General features: G+C 39.7%; 1 protein-coding gene across 5 annotated transcripts in view; it reads left to right on the top strand.

Annotated features, from left to right (window-relative positions):
• Positions 1–6,502: 6,502 nt before the first annotated feature.
• Positions 6,503–18,625, top strand: part of DISP1 (dispatched RND transporter family member 1) — a 278,204-nt gene continuing 266,081 nt past the window's right edge. Inside the window, exon 1 of one of the 5 annotated variants that reach the window (XM_053607070.1) lies at positions 6,503–6,561. The gene's annotated coding sequence lies outside the window, so the exon portion shown is untranslated. The other 4 variants (XM_053607073.1, XM_053607069.1, XM_053607072.1 and 1 more) reach the window with 4 other exon arrangements.

Genomic DNA, 18,625 nt, shown 5'->3' with positions numbered 1-18,625 from the left:
CAATATACTGCATGCATGTAACAAATATCCACTTTTTAATACTTTTCTTAACACTTTATAATTTAAAAAAGAAGTGAAACCAAGGTCTGTGATAGACATTAAGGATTAAAGAGAGCACCTAAAATCCTTACACTTTGGGAAGCCTGAATAGAAGGATCACTTGAGGCCAAGAGTTTAAAATTAAAAAATTACCAGGGCATGGTGGCTCACACCTGTAATCCTAACACTCTGGGAGGCCAATGCAGGAGTATCACTTCAGATTAGGAGTTCAAGACCAGCATCTACTAAAAATGGAAAAAAATTAGCTGGGCACTGTGGTGGGCGCTTATAGTCCCAGGTACTCAGGAGGCTGAGGCAGGAGGATCTCTTGAACTTAGAAGTTTGAGGTTGCTGTGAACTAGGCCGACATCAAGGCACTCTAACCTGGGGCAAGAGTGAAACTCTGTCTCAGAAAAAAGAAAGAAAAAGAAATATAGCACTTTTCCACTCTGAAAAGCAAAGTAAAATCCTTGACTACCATACTAAATAATATCCAATCCATAAATTATTAATCTCATAATCATATGGAAATCATATTAGTTTCTATGATTCAGTCTTACATACTTTCTGTTAAATTATTATCATTATTATCATTATTACTATTATTATTATTTTGAGATAGGGTCTTACATTGTCTTCTGGGCGAAAATGCAGTGATATTATTATAGCTCACTGCAACCTTAGACTATTGAGCTCAAGTGACCCTTCTGCCTCAGCTTCCTGATTAGCTGGAATTACAAATGCCCACCACAATGCCCAACTAATTTTAAAATATTTTTGTAGAGACAAGGTCAAACTACCACCCAGGCTGGTCTTGAACTCCTGGCCTCAACTGATCCTCTCACCCTGGCTTCCCAAAGTACAAGGATTTTAAGATCTCTGTTTAATTCTCTATATCCATCACAGACCTTGGTTTCACATCTTTTTAAAGACATAACATTTTAAGAAAACTATACAAAAGTAGATATTTGTTACGTGTATGCAGTATATTGATGGTCTGATGTTCTTTTCATACTTTTGGCTGGGTAAAGGGAGTTGCATTAGTTATCTAAGGAAATTTTCCTTTAAAAATATTTAAGGAACCTCGCTTATGTGCAAGGAAGTTTACAAGATTTAGCAAATAAAATATAGGATGCCAAGTTTCATTTAATTTCAGATAAATAATGAATTAATTCAAACTATAAGTATGTATATTCCATGCCATATTTGGTATATGCTTATGCTAAAAATAATCTGAAATTCAAATGTAATCGTGTGTACTATATTTTGGCTGGCAACTCAATGTGCAGGACATTTTTCTGGGCTGTGAGTATTTGCTGTGTGGAGAAGGTCCTAGAAATAACCTGTTGTGGTTCTATCACATCTACTCAAAGCATATATAACCAACCCATACTGCATATTATTTGATTTTAAAAGTTTTAAAGAGAATCCTAAGAATAAGGGAAGTGACTTTTCAATAATGAATCAGGATTTTTGCAGAGAACGTATATCCCACTTTAAGGCATACATTGTTTTTATAGGAAAAGTTTGCCTCAACATTCTCAGCCTGGAGCTAATTCTATTTTAGGAAATATATTTATCACTGAGACTCAGAGCTGAAAATTCATTCTGTTACTTTCCTAACAGTGAGATTCCCAAGTTAGGAGTAGAGCTGTGAGTCTGTTTTAGTTACTAAAGCATGGAATTAAATTTTTATTGAGAAACAAAGGCTTGTCAGCCATAAAAAAAAGATGGAGACTTTTACATCTTTCACATTAGCCTGGATGGAATTGAAGTACATTCTTTTTAGTAAAGTATTACAAAAATGGAAAAGCAAGTATCCAATGTACTCAACATTAATATGAAGCCAGTAGATGATCTATTACACTCCCACATAAGAGAAAAACTCAATTCAAGTTGGAGGGAAGAGGAATGAGGGAAGAGGGAAAGAGAGGATGGAGGAGGATTGGTGTGCTCCCATGTAATGGGCACAAGGTAAGGGTATGTGGCACGCCTCTTGAGTGCAGAATACAACTGTAAGAGGGACTCTACTTAATAAATGCAAACATTGTGACTTAGTTGTTTGTACCCTCATATTCCTGAAATTAAAAAAAAAAAAAAGAAAAGAAAAGGCTTGTTTTATTTGTTGTATTGGAATTTAACAGGTGAAGCTTTCTTTGGCATGAGCATCTCTGCTTAGTTTTGATTTTATTGGGAAGAAAACAAAGTGAAGCTTAAGCGCCAATCAAACATGAGGAATACCCATTGCTTTTATAGAAAAACAAAAAGGATTGGAGTTTAAAATTACTGACTTGCATGAAAGTAAGTCCTTAGGAATACACTCACGCAAACTTTCAATTAATGAGTATCATGGTAAATTTCCCTGCTGTGTTGCTTTTTACACATGGAGTTTCCATTGGGTTAGGCCTTAAAGAATTCTGAAGAAGACATGTCTGATTATTATTCAATATATCCCTGTGGATATCATGTTTCATTTGAATTCCACAGGAGAAAAGAGTTGAATAAAATATTATATTATTTCCATTTATAAATTCATTTAGTTCAAGAGGGTATGAATCGGTGTTAAAAAATATTTTTTGTGGGATATAAAAACCTATGAAATTAGACCAAAATACTATGGGAGAAGGGAATGGGGAGTTATTGTTTAATGATACAGAGTTCATTCTGAAAATATGAAAACTTTCTGGAAATGATGATGATAATAGTTGTATAACACTGTGACTGTACTTACTGCCATTGACGTATACACTTAAAGATGATTACAATGAAAATTTTATGTTATAATTCACCACAATAAAATAATTAGACCAAAGCATCAAAACTCATGTTTTAAGAGATTTCAATTAAAATGAAACATTTCTGGAACAGCTCCTTTTTAGAAAGAAAACAGAACCCTAAATTTAATAAGCTCTGTCTTTCACTTTAGTTTAATAGATGTTATTGGATCACAGAATGTTGAGATCTTCATAGAAAATACCTGCTGCTAATAGCCTGAATAACAGTTTTGAATTATCAACTGGAGAGCTCTGGCTAACATCAATTATCATTCAATTCACAATATGTAATTAATGAAATTTTACACCAAATAGTTAATATAGCAGGGAATATGCTAGTATGACTGCCTCCAAAAATAGACCAGTTGATTGTGTCACAAATTAGTAAATTGCTGAATTTAAATTACTAATAAAGCACAAAGGAAAGAGTATGTAGTTTTAGATATACCTGCTAAAGATATGATGTTTATGTTGGTGGTGAAAAAAATATATAAAACAAACATCCAGGTATAAACTAAACAGAATGTAGAATGTATAAATAAACTTTACAGCCAAATAACATTATTAGCATTAGTGATTAACCCAGTTATTTCTCTGAGCCAAATGGTGAGTACTGTAAAAAAAAAAAAGTAGGAAACCTAAAAAAAATTTTTTTCCTCTCTTAGTTCAGAGTAACATGTCCATTATCCATTGTCACTCACAAATGTCTTTTGAATAATTCTCCCATTCTGTAGTCAGGCTAATGCCTTTGTATAAATATAGGTAAATGCTGAAGACCAGGATGTGGGTGGAAGGAGGCTGAATAATGGACATTTAAGGATTTCATATCAGTCTCCCTAGGTGCTGTACTCTTTCCACATGTGAAGATCAGTTAACTGGGAGAGAGATTTTTGAGCTAGTCTTGTCTCTGGGATAATTGAACTGTTCGGCCTTAGAAAAACTACTATGCCTAGCTGTATGTTAGTTCCCTCCTTTACTGAAATACATGGTTTCCAACAATTCCTTCCAGCCTTACACTTCAATTGCATGATTCTCCCTACCCATGTGATTTTAACACTAAAGTCATCAAGTCCCATGGCAATTGTGATAGTTTTCCTGAAGGAACCAGACAGCCCTGGAGGTGTGAAAATCCTCTCTTGTCCTTGGGTTGGGAAGAGAAGTTGACTAGTAGATTCTAGTAGATGCTTATAGAATGAGCAGGCAGTCCTGTGGCTTAAAAATGGAAACCTCTTAAAACTAATCTTAGAAAAATGGGGAATTTACTGAGAGAACACAAAATTCTCATAGAATTTAAGGGTAGGAGGTTTAGCTGGATCTCATAAGAAACTAGGAATCCAAAACTGGAAAGAAGGGAACTATCTGACCAGGTCTCAGATAATTACTTCTTCTCTCCTCATCTTTATCTACTTATTCCCTACTTCTTTCTCACACTTCCCTTCTTTTATCCACTAGCTTTGAACATCTTGCTCATGCCTCACCTAATCCTAGGTTTACATGACATTTCTATTTAAGCATGTGAGAAAGATTATTTGGAGCTCTATAGGTGAACTCCAAAATCCATGTGTAAGAGACTCTATACCTATTTGGGTAAAGTGCTTACACCTGGTCCAGTTTGCTGTGGAAATGAGTATAGATCATTCAGCTCAGTGCCCATTCAGTAGGGGCCCTGGGAGAAGATTATCTTGAACAAGAATATGATATAGATAACCTCCTCAAGATTGTTTTTGTTGCAAGTAGCAAGAAAATGATTTGGAAGTATACAGAGAGATATATCCTGTAAATAAAAGAAAGAGAGCAGGTCCTGAGGTTGTGGCAAAGGGTGTTAATAGATCTTATATTTAGAACATTTCCATTTGTGTGACTAAGTTCTAATGGCTGTCTTCTCTCTGTGTTTCCCTATGACTCATTTAAAATTCCTGGGACAAACAGTCTAAATAATTTGGTTTAGGGTGTTCCCATCCTTTCAAAGACATTATCTCTCCCCTACATAATTCAGCTATTTCATGAACCACCACAAATGGACTGCTAACCTTCCCAACAGGAGAAAACCCAAAGCCATGTCTCTCTCCTTCATCCAGAGGCAATGGTATGCCTTCTAAGTACAGACTTTCTATGTGATGTCCATTTCTCCTTTCTTCTACTGTAATCCTTGCTCCATATATTGCAATATGTCATTTGGGGCAAAAGGAAGAAAAACTGAAGGAAAAAATTACATTATTCCTCTTTTAAAAGTAAAAGGAGGGATTCAGTGTGCGAAAGGTTGTTTAGTAAATAATAGTAGCAAGCGAGATATTAGTAATAGACACAACTGTCCTTATGACTATCGCTGGTAATAAACTGCCTTCTACTGGGCCTATTCCAACGTTCCCTGTGATTTCAGGTGGTCTCTCCATTGGTTGGAGTGATTTTCACAGTGTGGCAACTTGAGGGGTCGGAGCCCTGGTAGCCCCACCTTTTTAGGATTATGATAGTCATCCATTGCCTTTACATCTGGGTATGGAGTTTGAGAGAGCCCCCTGAACGGTAAAACATTCTATCCATGATCTTGAAGTTCTTATTTTTCTTTGGCGACCAGAACAATCATCTTAACTCGACCACATGACCATTTTTCTGTTTCCCTAGGTGACCCCACTCATGCTGTTGTACGGAGTCTGAAGTCCAAATTTCTTACCATAAGGTACAACAGTCTTCATGATCTAGTCTCCTCTCACTGTGCTTGCTCTTGCATACAGGATTTCAGGTCTTGCTGAACTGACTACACCACTGTCCAGCTACCTATAGGAGACCCAAGCTCTTAATCCCTCGCATTCTTCGCTGCATAGCCTTCCCCACCTTGCCTGCCCTTTAGCTCTTATTCATCATTCATTTCAGTCTCAACTGGCGTCATTATTTCCAGAAGGGTTTCTCTGCCCTGCTCCTACACCTCACCCATCCTTACAACACTGCCATAGTTCCTCTAACACTTGATGGCTTCACTGCATTTGTCTGCTTATAAATCTGTGCTCCTGTACTAGATTAAGGTTCCCAAGTGACCGGCGACTGTTTGATTTACTCCGTTGTTAGTTCATTGCCCATAAGAGCACCCCTGTTCACCGCTGTATCCCCAGCACCTACAGCAGTGCCTGGTTGTCGCATGAGTGATAGATAACTGGGAGAGATAAGATTTTTGAGCTAGTCTTGTCTCTGGGATTTTTATTAGTAGGTAATAAAAATCTGGATTCTGCTCGGGAGGCTGAGGCAAGAGAATCGCTTGAGCCCAGGAGTTGGAGGTTGCTGTGAGCTGTGTGAGGCCATGGCACTCTACCGAGGGCCATAAAGTGAGACTCGGTCTCTACAAAAAAAAAAAAAAAAAAAATCTGGATTAACAAGAGAAGAAATACTGCTTGCAAGGTGATTAACTTCTGTTTTTATTTACGTCAACTTTCAACTAGATTGTGGGGGCAGAGGTCAGTGTCTCACGGGACTTGAGCAAACAAACGCTCTTGCGGGTTGGGTAACTGATGCACTGGAAAGGGCAGGGGCGCGAAAGAAAGGAGCCTGTGGGCACCTGCCTGGTCCCTTCAGACCAACCCTCTCCTCCCGCTCGCGACCTCTCCCTCTGCCCCAAGCTCCCGACGTTCCCAGGCGGGGCGAGCCGGGAGGCAGCGCCGGAGCGGGCCGGGGCGGGACTTCCGGTCCCACTCGCGAACGCTGACCGCGCCAGGCGGAAGCGCGGCTCCGGGCCAAGATCCCAGAGCCCGGAGTGGAGGTGAGTTGGGAGCCGGAGCGTCCCAGGCACTTGTCTTCTCAGCGGATGCCTCTTTGCGCGCCGCCACCCCGCGCCGCGGGACTGGGAAACCGGGTAGGGACTGGGGAGTCGGCATTCCCCGCGCGGGTGGAAGGAGCGCTGGCACCCCAGGTTTGAGGGAGCGGCCAGGACCGGGATGGGAACCCGGAGACCCCTAAGGGCAGCCGTGAGGGGCTGCGAAGGGAGGTCCCGAGGACCCTGAGGCCGAAGAGGCCCTGAGACGGGGTTGCGGATGACACTGGGTAGAGATGTATCTCGGCGGAAAGTAGTCCTTCGTGGGGGTGTGTCCCGGCTTCTGGCGGATTGTCTGTGCGGTGGCACGAGATGGAAAAGGCTGGCTTCCAGGGAGAGGGTCAGTCCTTCTCTGGGGGTCGTAGGTGAGAGGGTGTCTTGCCCAGACGAATAAGAAAATATGACCAGCCACCTATTGGATGCTGAACTCGTAACGTATCGCTTCATTTGCAGTTAATGTTGTTTTGCCCCCTTTTAATGTATTTTTCCTCTATGGATTTCGGGAAAATATTTTACATTTCCAGGGAAAACTTGAACTGGTCTTAACCCGGCTCCTGCGTTTATTTGTCAAACTGATAGTGCCTTAAAGTTCTCTTCACACAAGCCAAGCAGAGTTTTCTTTTGGACTCTACCCTTCAGAGTTTAGGTCGTCTTATTTCCTTTGTCATGGAATGAACTTCTAAATGCATTTAGAATTACCGTGATAATCACACGGAAAGCCAGTGCTGTCAGCGTTTGCATTTGCATCTTAACTGTTTTTCTGCCCAGGTTTCTAGCACATTTTCTTCTAAAAGGTGTTCTGTTGGGTTTAACTTTTCAGTTTAACTAGTATGGGCAGTTTTACATCACAGTACAGCAAATTACTAGCAATTCATAAGATTTTGCTGTTCCTTTTAATTCTGCCACAAGGGGAAAAGTTATATTTGCCATTGGCAGTGTTTTAAACAATATGGATAACCCAAGATCTATTGTTACACATACGTTAGCACGTTTGTTTTTCCTCAGCTGGCCAGTGGGTGGGACACTGGCTTGTTTTTATTGTCGCCAGAAGTAATTATTATTAATTTTAGTTATTGCTTGCATTGTATTTATATTTTATTGGCTGCAATTAATAGGTGCCTCCTAATCTAGTAACTACAAAGACTCGCCTAGCTTTTAAGTAGATGGTAAGTGAATTGGATTTTTGCCACAAACTAGGAAAGGTAGCTATGGAGAGTCCTAACACTGTCAATGGTGGAGGATGAGATTTGATGATTATTTTGCTTGTTTTAGGTGTTTCACATTTCAAGAGTTAGAATTTTTTATTTTAAAAGTTACCAATACGTACAGCAACTTTTGGATCTGATTTGATGGTTTGACTGGAACAACTTTTATCTATTGGTACCATGATGTCTGACTAGCTTATAAATTCATGATGGCCTTGAAGATCTATGCTTGTGTGAGATACATAGTTATAATGTCCTTATGGTTAGAAACTCAGCTGGTAGTTACAAATGTAAAGTAGTGCCTAGACATAATGCTTTAATATGTAAATGAGCACACTGAATAATTTTTCAAATTAAAACATAAAAAGACGCTGATCACTAAAATTAACTGTTGATTTCTATTTATGTCTTAATGTAATCTTATTTCTCGAAATAGAAAATAGTATTCTGTTTATCTGGTAAGGCTTGAGTTTTATTTTCCCATATCGTCTTTCTTTAAAAATGTGTTCTTTGGCTTGGCGCCTGTAGCACAGTGGTTACAGTGCTGGCCATGTACACTGACTGGGTCAGCCAAACAACAATGACAACTGCAACAATAAAAAAATAACCGAACATTGCAGCGGACACCTGTAGTTCCAGCTACTTGGGAGGCTGAGGCCAGAGAATCGCTTAAGCCCAAGAGTTTGAGGTTGCGGTGAGCTGTGACGCCACAGCACTCTACCCAGGGCAACATAGTGAGACTCTGTCTCAAAAAAATAAAATAAATCAATAAAAATGTATTCTTCTTTTCCTTGGTTTTTGAGAGATAATGCACTTTAGAAAGCATACAAGTCTTTAGATGTTAGTTCATGGTGAGAGGACGTATTCATTGTTGAAACATAAGAGCACTTGCCTTCTGTGGTAAGCTTCTAGTTAAAGAATCTGAATGGTTGAAGTTTGATTGCTATATGTTCTGGAACATATTTGGAATGTTATTCTTTCTTTCAATTGTTGAGTAAATTTCTTAGCTTTCTCTGTAGATTTTATTTTTTTTTGTTATTCTGCAGCTGTTGAATGTAGTTTACATTTTAACCAATAATGGCAGTTTTTGCTTAGGTGCAGCAAATTACTAGTTGTTCTTATAGATTTACTGTTTTTTAAAATTTTGGCTACAGTGATATATACAGTATCTGCATCGGAAGAACTATGTGTATCAAAACAGTGATACCAAAACACTGTCTTCACATACACATACTTACGTGTTTGTTTTTCCTAATTGCCAGTTTGCAATATATGAAGTATTTGCTGTATTAAGTTCTTTGGTTATTGATTTTAATTGTTATACAGTACATTCCCAGGTATCTCCATACCCTACTTAGAAAACTATTCCCTGCCATTTGATAGATCATTATGGCTGAGGAAAACAGCTTTTGGATAGGGATATACCAAACAACCAAATGTTGATCTGTTGACATACCTACCATCCAGCTGCTGCACTGCCTATAATGCAGAGAATGGCCCTGGATGAGGTTGGCTGAGACAGAGTTGACACCTTCTTTAGGTATCACTTTTTGTCCTTTTTTATCTGCTGAGTTAGACCTTTTCTTTCATAGGGACAAAGATGATCCAGGCCTCAGAGTGACTCAAAAAGGGGATCAGAGCAGCCAAAGAATACTGCAGTTGCAGTTCTGTTAGTATGGCCCTATCCCTTCTGCTGATTCTGATCCCATAAATCTTGGCAAATTTTTCAGCCTCCAGGCATGCAGTTATGACTTTGAACCTTTTTTCTTTTGGTTATTGTTTTAAAAATAGTTTTAACACTAAATCATAATTATGTAAATGGATTCAGTTTTTCTTCTGGTGAGGCATCACATTAAATTGTATATGAACTTTACTTTAAGATATACCTTAAAATTGCAAATTCTGTAGAAAATACACTAATTGTCCTTACTCTTTATTATTATTTTTTATTTTTTTATTGTTTGGGATTTATTGATTTGGGTTATACTGATTGCATTTGTTGGATAAAGTCCCTCTTATAATTGTGTCCCACCCCCAAGAAGTATGCCATACACCATGATCCTCCCACCTCTCTTCCCCTCCCTGGTGCCTTATTCCTTACTACCCCCTATACTGACTGACTTCAAAGGCATCGACTGCCTTCATATTTGAATTGAGTACATTGGATTCTTGCTTCTCCATTCTTGTGATACTTTACTAAGCGGAATATGTTCCACCTCCATCCAGGTTAATACAAAAGATATAAAGTCTCCATCTTTTTTAGTGGCTGAGTAGTATTCCATGGTAGACATATACCACAGCTGGTTAATCCATTCCTGGGTTCATGGGCATTTAGGTGGTTTCCACATTTTGGCAATTGTAAATTGAGCTGTGATAAACAGTCTAGGGCAAATGTCCTTATGATGAAAGGTTTTTTCTTCTAGGTAGATGCCTAGTAAGGGAAGTCTAGGATCAAACGGGAGGTCTAATTTGAGTTCTTTGAGGATTCTCCATACGTCCTTCCAAAGAGGCTATACTAGTTTGCAGTCCCACCAGCACTGTAAAAGTGTTCCCTTTTCTCTGCATCCACACCAGCATCTGCAGCTTGGAGATTTTGTGATGTGGGCCATCTCACTGGGGTTAGGTGGTATCTTAGGGTAGTTTTGATTTGCATTTCTCTGATAATTAGGGAAGATGAGCATTTTTTCATATGTTTATTAGCCATTCATCTGTCTTCCTTAGAGAAGGTTCTATTCTTGCCCAGTGATGGATTGGATTATTGGTGCTGTTTTTAATGATTAATTTGAGTTCTCTGTAGATCCTAGTTATGAAGCTTTTGTCCAATTCATAATATGCAAATATCTTTTCCCATTTTGAAGGTTGTCTGTTTGCTTTGGTTGTTGTTTCCTTAGCTGTACAGAAGCTTTTCAGTTTAATTAAGTCTCATATGTTTGTGTATTTTTGTTGTTGTGGCAATTGCCATGGGAGTCATAAAATCCTTCCCCAGGCCAATATGAGGATTTTTATTGTTCCATGCTTTAGATTTAAATCTTTTATCCATCTTGAGTCAATTTTTGTTAAGTGATGAGAGGTGTGGGTCCAGTTTCAGACTTTTACATATGCATATCCAGTTCTCCCAACACCATTTATTGAAAAGGGGTTCTTTTCCCAGTGTATGGTTTATCAAAGATCAGGTGGCTATAAGAGGTTAGTTTCATATCATGGTTTTCTGTTCTGTTTCAAATGTCAGTGTCTCTATTTTTGTGCCAATACCATGCTGTTTTGATCACCATGGCCTTGTATAGCTGAAAGTCTATTTGGGTTGATACCCCTTTCTTTGTTTTAATTACTAAGAATTGCCTTGGCTATACAGGGTTTCTTCTGATTCCATAAAAAACCAAGAATTATTTTTTACAAAGCTTGAAAGTGTGATGGTGGAATTTTAATGGGGATTGCATTGAATCTGTACTAAGCTTTGGGTTATTATAGGCATTTTAAAAATGTTGATTCTTCCCAGCCATGAGCATGATATGTTCTTCCATTTGTTAATTATCTTCTGCTATTTCTTTTCTTAGGGTTTTGTAATTTTATTTGTGGAGATCCTTCACCTCTTTTTTCGGTATATTCCTAGGTATTTCATTTTTTTTTTTTTTGAAGCTACTGTAAAGGAAATTGTGTCCTTGATTAGCGACTCATCTTGGCTGTTATTGGCATATACAAAGGCCACTGATTTGTGGACATTGATTTGATATCCTGAGGCATGGCTGTATTTTTTTTTTTTATCACTTCTGGGAGTCTTGTGGTTGAGTCTTTGGGGTTCTCTAAGTGTAACATCATATTGTCAGCAAAGAGTGAGAGTTTGACCTCCTTTTCCCCCATTTGAATGCCCTTTATTTCCTTCTCTTGCCTGATTGTATTGGCTAGAACAGCCAGCTGTATTTTTTTTTTTTTTAAGAGACAGAGTCTCACTTTGTTGACCTCTGTAGAGGGCTGTGCCATCACAGCTCACAGCAACCTCTAGCTCTTGGGCTTAGGTGATTCTCTTGTCTCAGTCTCCTGAGTAGCTGGGACTATAGGTGCCTGCCACAATGACCGGCTATTTTTTGTTGCAGTTTGGCCAGGGTTTGAACTTGCCACCCTCAGTGTATGGGGCCGGTGCCCTACTCACTTAGCCACAGGCGTCATCACCCCCAGCAAGCTCTGTGTTGAATAGTAGTGGTGATAGAGGACAGCCTTGTCTGGTTCCATTTCTAAGTGGAAAGGCTTTCGGTTTTACTCTATTCAGTATAATATTAGCTGTGAGTTTGTTGTAGATGGCTTTGATCAGTTAAAGGAATTTCACCTATGCCTAAATTCTTAAGTGTTCTAATTAGAAAGGATGCTGAATTTTATAGAATACTTTTTCTGCATCTATTCAGAGGATCATATGGTCTTTGTTTTTGCTTCTGTTGATATGGTGAGTTATGTTTATGGAGTTGCATATCTTAAACCAGCCTTGCATCCCTGGGATGAAACCTACTTGATCGTGATGAATGTTTTTTTTAATGTGTAACTGTAATCTATTGGCTAGGATTTTATTGAGAATTTTTGCATCTATATTCATTAGTTAATTTGATCTGAAGTTCTCCTTTTTAGTTGGGTCTTTTTCTGTTTTTGGCATCAGGGTGATGTTTACTTTGTAGAACATGTTGGGGGAAATTCCTTCCTTCTCAATTTTTTGGAATAATAATAATAATAATAATAACAACTGAAACCTTCTTTGAAGGTTTGATAGAATTCTGGTGTGAAGTCATCTGGACCAGGGCATTTTTTTGTTGGGAGATTTTTTATTGTTTCTTTGCTCTCGGTTCTTGAAATGAGTCTGTTCAAGAGATCTATTTCTTCTTGGTTAAGTCTAGGGAGAGTGTGTGATTCCAGGTATTGATTCATTTCCTCCATACTGTCAAATGTCTGAGCGTAGAGTTTCTTGTAGTACTCAGAGATGATCTCTTGTATCTCTATGGCATCTGTTGTTATTTCCCCTTTATCTTTTCTGATTGAGGATATTAGAGATTTTACTTTTCTATTTCTAGTTAATCTGGTCCAAGGCTTATCAATTGTATTTATTTTTTTGCAAAAATAACTTTTTATTTAGTTAATTTTCTGAATGATTAATTTCATTAATTTCTGATTTAATTTTGGTTATTTCTTTTCTTCTGAAGGGTTTGGGATTACATTATTTTTCTTTTTCCAATTCCATGAGATGGTTCATGAGTTTGTTGATATGCTCTCTTTCTGTTTTTCAAATTTGGGCATCTAATGCGATAAATTTCCCTCTTCTAACTGCTTTTGCTGCATTCCACAGGTTTTGATAACTTGTATCTTCATTGTTATCATGTTTGAGGAATTTAATGATTTCCTCTTTTATCTCTTCCTGAACCCAACTATCATTCAGCATATTAATCTCATTTGTTCTAGGGTCACATTAAAGTTCTTTGTATCTTTGTTTAGAGGATCTGTCCAGTTCTGTTAGAGGGGTATTAAAGTTCTCGACTATTATGGTGTTATGGGAAAACAATCTTGCTCAGACCCATCAAGGTCTGTTTCATAAACTCGGGAGCAATTTAAGCTGAGTGCATAAATATTTAAAATTGAAATGTCTTCTTGTTGTATTGTTTCTTTGACCAGTAGGTGTCCATCTTTGTCTTTCTTCACTTTAGTTGCTTGAAGTCCTCTTGTATCTGAAAATAAGATTGCATCCCCTCCTTTCTTCTGAATTTCTATTTGCTTGAAATACTGTTTTCCATCAGTTAACCCTGAGTCTTGATTTGTCCTTCAAGGCTAGGTGTGTCTCCTGGAGACAGTGTATGGATGGCTTGTGCTTTTTTATCCAGTCAGCCAGCCTCTTCAGTGGTGAATTCAGTCTATTGACATTTATTAAGAGAATTGATAAGTGTGGTGGAGTTCTATTCATATTATTTTGTGAAAGTCTGTTGTGTAGTTTTATCCTTTATGCCATTGTGGAAGTTAAGTTTTGACCTTTAGCTTCTGGGTGTTTACTTTGCTGGTGGTCCATTGTGATGGTCAGTGTTGAGAATAGGTCTAAGTATTTCCTGTTGAGTTGCTCTTGTTGTGGTGAATTTCCTCTGTGCTTGTATATCCACAAAAGATTTGATTTCTCCTTCCATTTTGAAGCTTTATATAGAAGGATTTGAATTCTGGGCTGAAAATTGTTTTGTTTAAGAATGTTGAAGGTCGATGGCCATACTCTTCTGGCTTGGAAGGTTTCAGTTGAAAAGCCTGCTGTCATCCTAATGGCTCTGCCTCTGTAGGTCAATTGGCACTTACTTCTGGCTCCTTCCAGGATTTTTTCTTTCATCTTGACTTTGGACAGATTCATTACAATGTATATTGGAGAGGCTCTGTTTGAGTTGAGATGGCCTGGGGTTCAATATCCATCTGAAAGGAGTGTTTCAGGGTCTTTAGTAAAACTTGGGAAGTTTTCCTAAAGTCAGGCTTCCATTCCTTTGTGACAATCTTCTCCTTCAGGAATCCCTATCATGGATATGTTTGGACACTTCATGGAGTCTCATAGTTCTCTAAGTGTCTGTTCTGCTTTCTCCCTCTTCTTTTCTGCCTCTTTAACTTCCTGGGTTAACTTGAAAACTTTATCCTCTAGCTCTGAGGTTCTTTCTTCTCTATGGTCTAACCTATTTTTGATGCTTCCTACTCCATCTTTACATACCCTGATTGTCTCCTGCATTTTCCTTAAGCTCCTCCATATCCTTTCTGTATTCTACATATCTCTTGTCTGACTGATGGTTCTGTTTCCATTTTTTTGTCCATTCCTTTTATGTCTTCATCATCCATGTTTTAAATTTCTTTTCTGTCAAATCCATTAATTCTTTATAGGAGTTTTCTGCGGTAGTTGCCTCATGGTCCCTTGAGGGAGTTGCTCTGTTTTGATTTTTCATGTTGCCCGAGATTTTCTGTTGGTTCCTCCCTCATGTGTTCTTTCTTCTTGTTCATCTCCTTGTATTCCTTTTTCCTTCTCACTGCCTCCTTTGCTTCTAATTACCTTGTCTGTTGCTGTCCATTAGCCTAGTCAGCGACGCGGAGGAAAGCACTGCAGACAGAATGTTTGATTTGCAAAGGGAAGACTGAGGCTCAGTCAGGCACACAGCAATAGCCCATTTTTATTTACTTTCTTATATATCCAAACTCATCAGATAAAAATAACCAAAAGTAAAGAACAAATGGAATAATTGAAAACTGCCAGACAAATTCCTCCTCAGCATAAGTGTTACAAAGCACATACACAGAATTGCTAACTCTCGGACGTTTAACTTAAAGATAAACCACAAGGACACCAGGCTGTCTGTTCTGTTTGCCCACTCTCATCAAAGTTTAAATGAACTTTTTGTGCAACTTGAAGTTAGGGAACAAAGTGTAACAACCCACTGCCCTAGGCAGGTGCTGAGTCTCCAACTGCAACTTGGCGGTGCCCTCTGGGATTCCTTTCTCAAGGCATAACCCCCTGCTTAGATTAGCAAGGCTGTTTCAGCAAGCAGGAAGGAATTAACCCCTGAGTCTCTGCTGTTTCAGCAAGCAGGGAGGAATTAACCCCCGAGTCTCGCTTCTAGCTGAGAATGGAATTTTCCCTTCTCAGGGCCTCGTACCTCAAGGAGCACATACGAGACTAAAGTCACTGTTCTGGGGTACGGGGGACAGTGCCCCTTCACTTGTCTCAGAGCTTAGGTCTTGAAGTGGCCTCGGCCTGAGTAAAGCCAGATTCTTCCTTCTGGCCTAAAAAATAGAAGTCCTTGCTCTTGTGATGACAATGTGTTTGAATATGTCATCAGGTGGCACTGTGGTTTTTTTAGGAGACAGAGAACACAGCCAGCAACCTCTATGGTCCTTATTCCAAACTTTGTTGTCTTCAGTGATTGCCTGATTGTTTCTTCAGCACTTAGACCCTGGTAGGTTGGGATCTTAAAGCTCATGAGAATCCTTCAGGGGCAGGTCTCCTAGTGCCCCCTGACTCCAGTTCCCATGGGGTGCGGGAGTCCCTCAGCCTGTCCCAAGAGGATTTCTTATCCTGACAGGTGGAATTAAGATGGCTGTGCTTCAGACTCCTGCTAAGACCTTCTCATGACCTTCCCACAATGGCAGCCTTCTTACTGCCAGGACCTTCTCAGTATGGCTGCCGTGCCAGCCATGAAACCTATGGTAAATCCACTCCAACCCTAGAAGAGTCCACCCACTCTTCCAGGCTTTCCACTCAATGTGCAGCTTCCCCTAACAACTGAAAGCTCCAGAAAGGCTTCCCCCAATCCTGGACATCTGTGTGGAGCCAGCCAATTCCAGCTAGTTGCATTCATTTGCCTAATTCATTATATTTCACCACTCTGGATCATATGCTATATCCAGCTCACTACCTCCTTGATGTGCTCCCTGAGCTACAATTCTGGGTAATGTCCCTGTGCCAGATAGGGCTGGGTTCTCTCTTTTTCCCCAGTCAATCTAAGAGAGCTCTCCTCAGTGATCCTTCTGGTCCACCATCTTGCTCTGTCCTTTAGTGCTTGTTATTATTAGTTTACTTTTTATTTTGAGATCCAAGAAAAAGAACTATTGGATAGATGATTTGGGTAGGACTGGGGGAAGTTGACCATTACTATATAAAAGGAATGATGATGGGAGCTGTCTGCTGTGGGTGGAAGGAGTATTTTAGCACTGAGGTTGTTTAGAATTGCCAGTTGTGGTGATAATGTAGCAGAAAGACTTAACTTGTTTTATTATGCTTTTAAAATATCCTACATTTTAAAAACACATTTCTTTATTGCCTGAAAGGGAAATCCCTTCTACCTTTCATGAAGATGACCTGACAGAACCTCTTGAAGTTTATGTGGTAATAAGGAATGATGGAGAGGTTTGAGAGAGGGGTTGACATAAGAATAGAAGTTTATGTTAGCACTGGTGTTTTTTATATTGAGAGGACAAAGGCATGGAGATTGATGAGAACATTGTAGATATGACAAGACCAAGCACTGTATACATTATATATGTGTGAACTTGCATTATTAAGCAGTGGAAGGAGGACAGGCCCTATGAGGTGATACATAAGTTATAGACTTTCCCATAAGAAGTAATGGCTATGCAATAGAAGTATGAAAGTCAATCTATCACCTGTGACTTTTTCATGTTAATAGAATGAAGTTGAAAAAAATAAAAATGGCACAAAGAATCACCTGTATACCCTTTATTTAGCACCTATCATTAACATTTTATCCATTTTTTTATCACTTGAGAATAAGAACAGTTGATTAAATAGAATACTCATAAAATGTACTCTCAAGTTGAACTCCTAATTTTATTTTTTCTTTAAATAAATAGTTCAAATAAATAGAACTCAGTCCCAATGCTCTAAGTTCTAATGGTAGAAATTGCCTTGGGACATAATCTGATTTAACTCCCTTAACTCCCTCTAGGACAGGTGAGTTTTGATTCCTGAACCTCCACAATATTTTTTAGGGTCTTACTCTGGCAGGCAGGGGTAATAATTCCTATGTCTCTTTTTTGTTTTGCAGCTTATACAGTTTCATTTGATCTCAAAAATAAGTGTGTATTCTTTGTTAGACCTGACTGAAATTGTTAGGTAATTGTCCCAGAGAAAGCCCCTCCCCCAGGAAAACCCCTCCTGCTTTCTACAGACCAAGATTAGCTGTCTCACTCTTAAAGTTACAGCTACCTGCTGAATATTTCAAACTTATGGCCTGCCTCTAATGGCTCTTCTGGCCAGAGCAGTAACTCCTTATTGGCTATTCTACCACCTTGTCACCATTCTAAGACTTCCCCTAACTGAACCTATATAGCTCTCTCTCGCATGCGTGCTCTCTCCCTCCTCTCTCATCTCTCCCTCCTCTCTCTCTTTGTCTCCTCCTCTCTTGCTCTCTCTCCCTCCTCTCTCATTTCTCCCTCATCTCTCTTTCTCTCCTCCTCTCTCTCTTTCTGTCCTCTCTCCCTCCTCTCTCTCTCTCTCTCCCTTCCTTCTCTCTTGCTCTCTCTCTTCTCTTTCTCTCTCTCCCTCCTCTCTTGCTCTCCTCTCTCTCTCCCTCTCCCTCCTCTCTTGCTCGCCTCTCTCTTTCTCTCTCTCTCTCCCTCTCTCTCCTCTCTCTTTCCCTCTTCTCTCACTCTCTCTCCCCTCCTCCCTCCCTCTCTCTTCTCTCTCTCTCCCCTCTTCTCTCGCTCTCTCTCCTCTCTCTCCCCTCCTCTCTCTCTTTCTCTCTCTCCCTCCTCTCTTGCTCTCTCTCCCCTCCTCTCTTGCTCTCTCTCCCCTCCTCTCTTGCTCTCTCTCCTTTCTCTCTCCCCTCCTCTCTCTCCTCTCTCTCTCCCTCCTCTCTCTCCTCTCTCGCTCTCTCTCCTCTCTTCCTCTCTCGCTCTCTCTCCCCTCCTTTCTCACTCTCCTCTCTCTCTCCCTCCTCTCTCTCTTTATCTCTCTCTCCCCTCCTCTCTCACTTTCTCTCCTCTCTCTCTTTCTCTCTCTCTCTCTTTCTCCCTCCTCTCTCTCTTTCTCTCTCTCTCCCCTCCTCTCTCGCTCTCTCTCCTCTCTCTCTTTCTCTCTCTCTCCCCTCCTCTCTCGCTCTCCTCTCTCTCTCTCTCTCCCCTCCTCTCTTGCTCTCTCTCCTCTCTCTCTTCTCTCTCTCCCCCCTCCTCTCTTGCTCTTTCTCCTCTTTCTCTCTCTCTCTCTCCTCTCTCTCCCCTCCTCTCTCGCTCTCTCTCCTCTCTCTCTTTCTCTCTCTCCCCTCCTCTCTTGCTTTCTCTCCTCTCTCTCTTTCTCTCTCTCCCCTCCT

Source organism: Nycticebus coucang, chromosome 10, assembly GCF_027406575.1.
Source record: "Nycticebus coucang isolate mNycCou1 chromosome 10, mNycCou1.pri, whole genome shotgun sequence".
NCBI classification, from domain to species: domain Eukaryota; kingdom Metazoa; phylum Chordata; class Mammalia; order Primates; family Lorisidae; genus Nycticebus; species Nycticebus coucang.
Note: the sequence above shows the minus strand (reverse complement) of the source record. Positions and strands in the feature narration are given on the sequence as shown.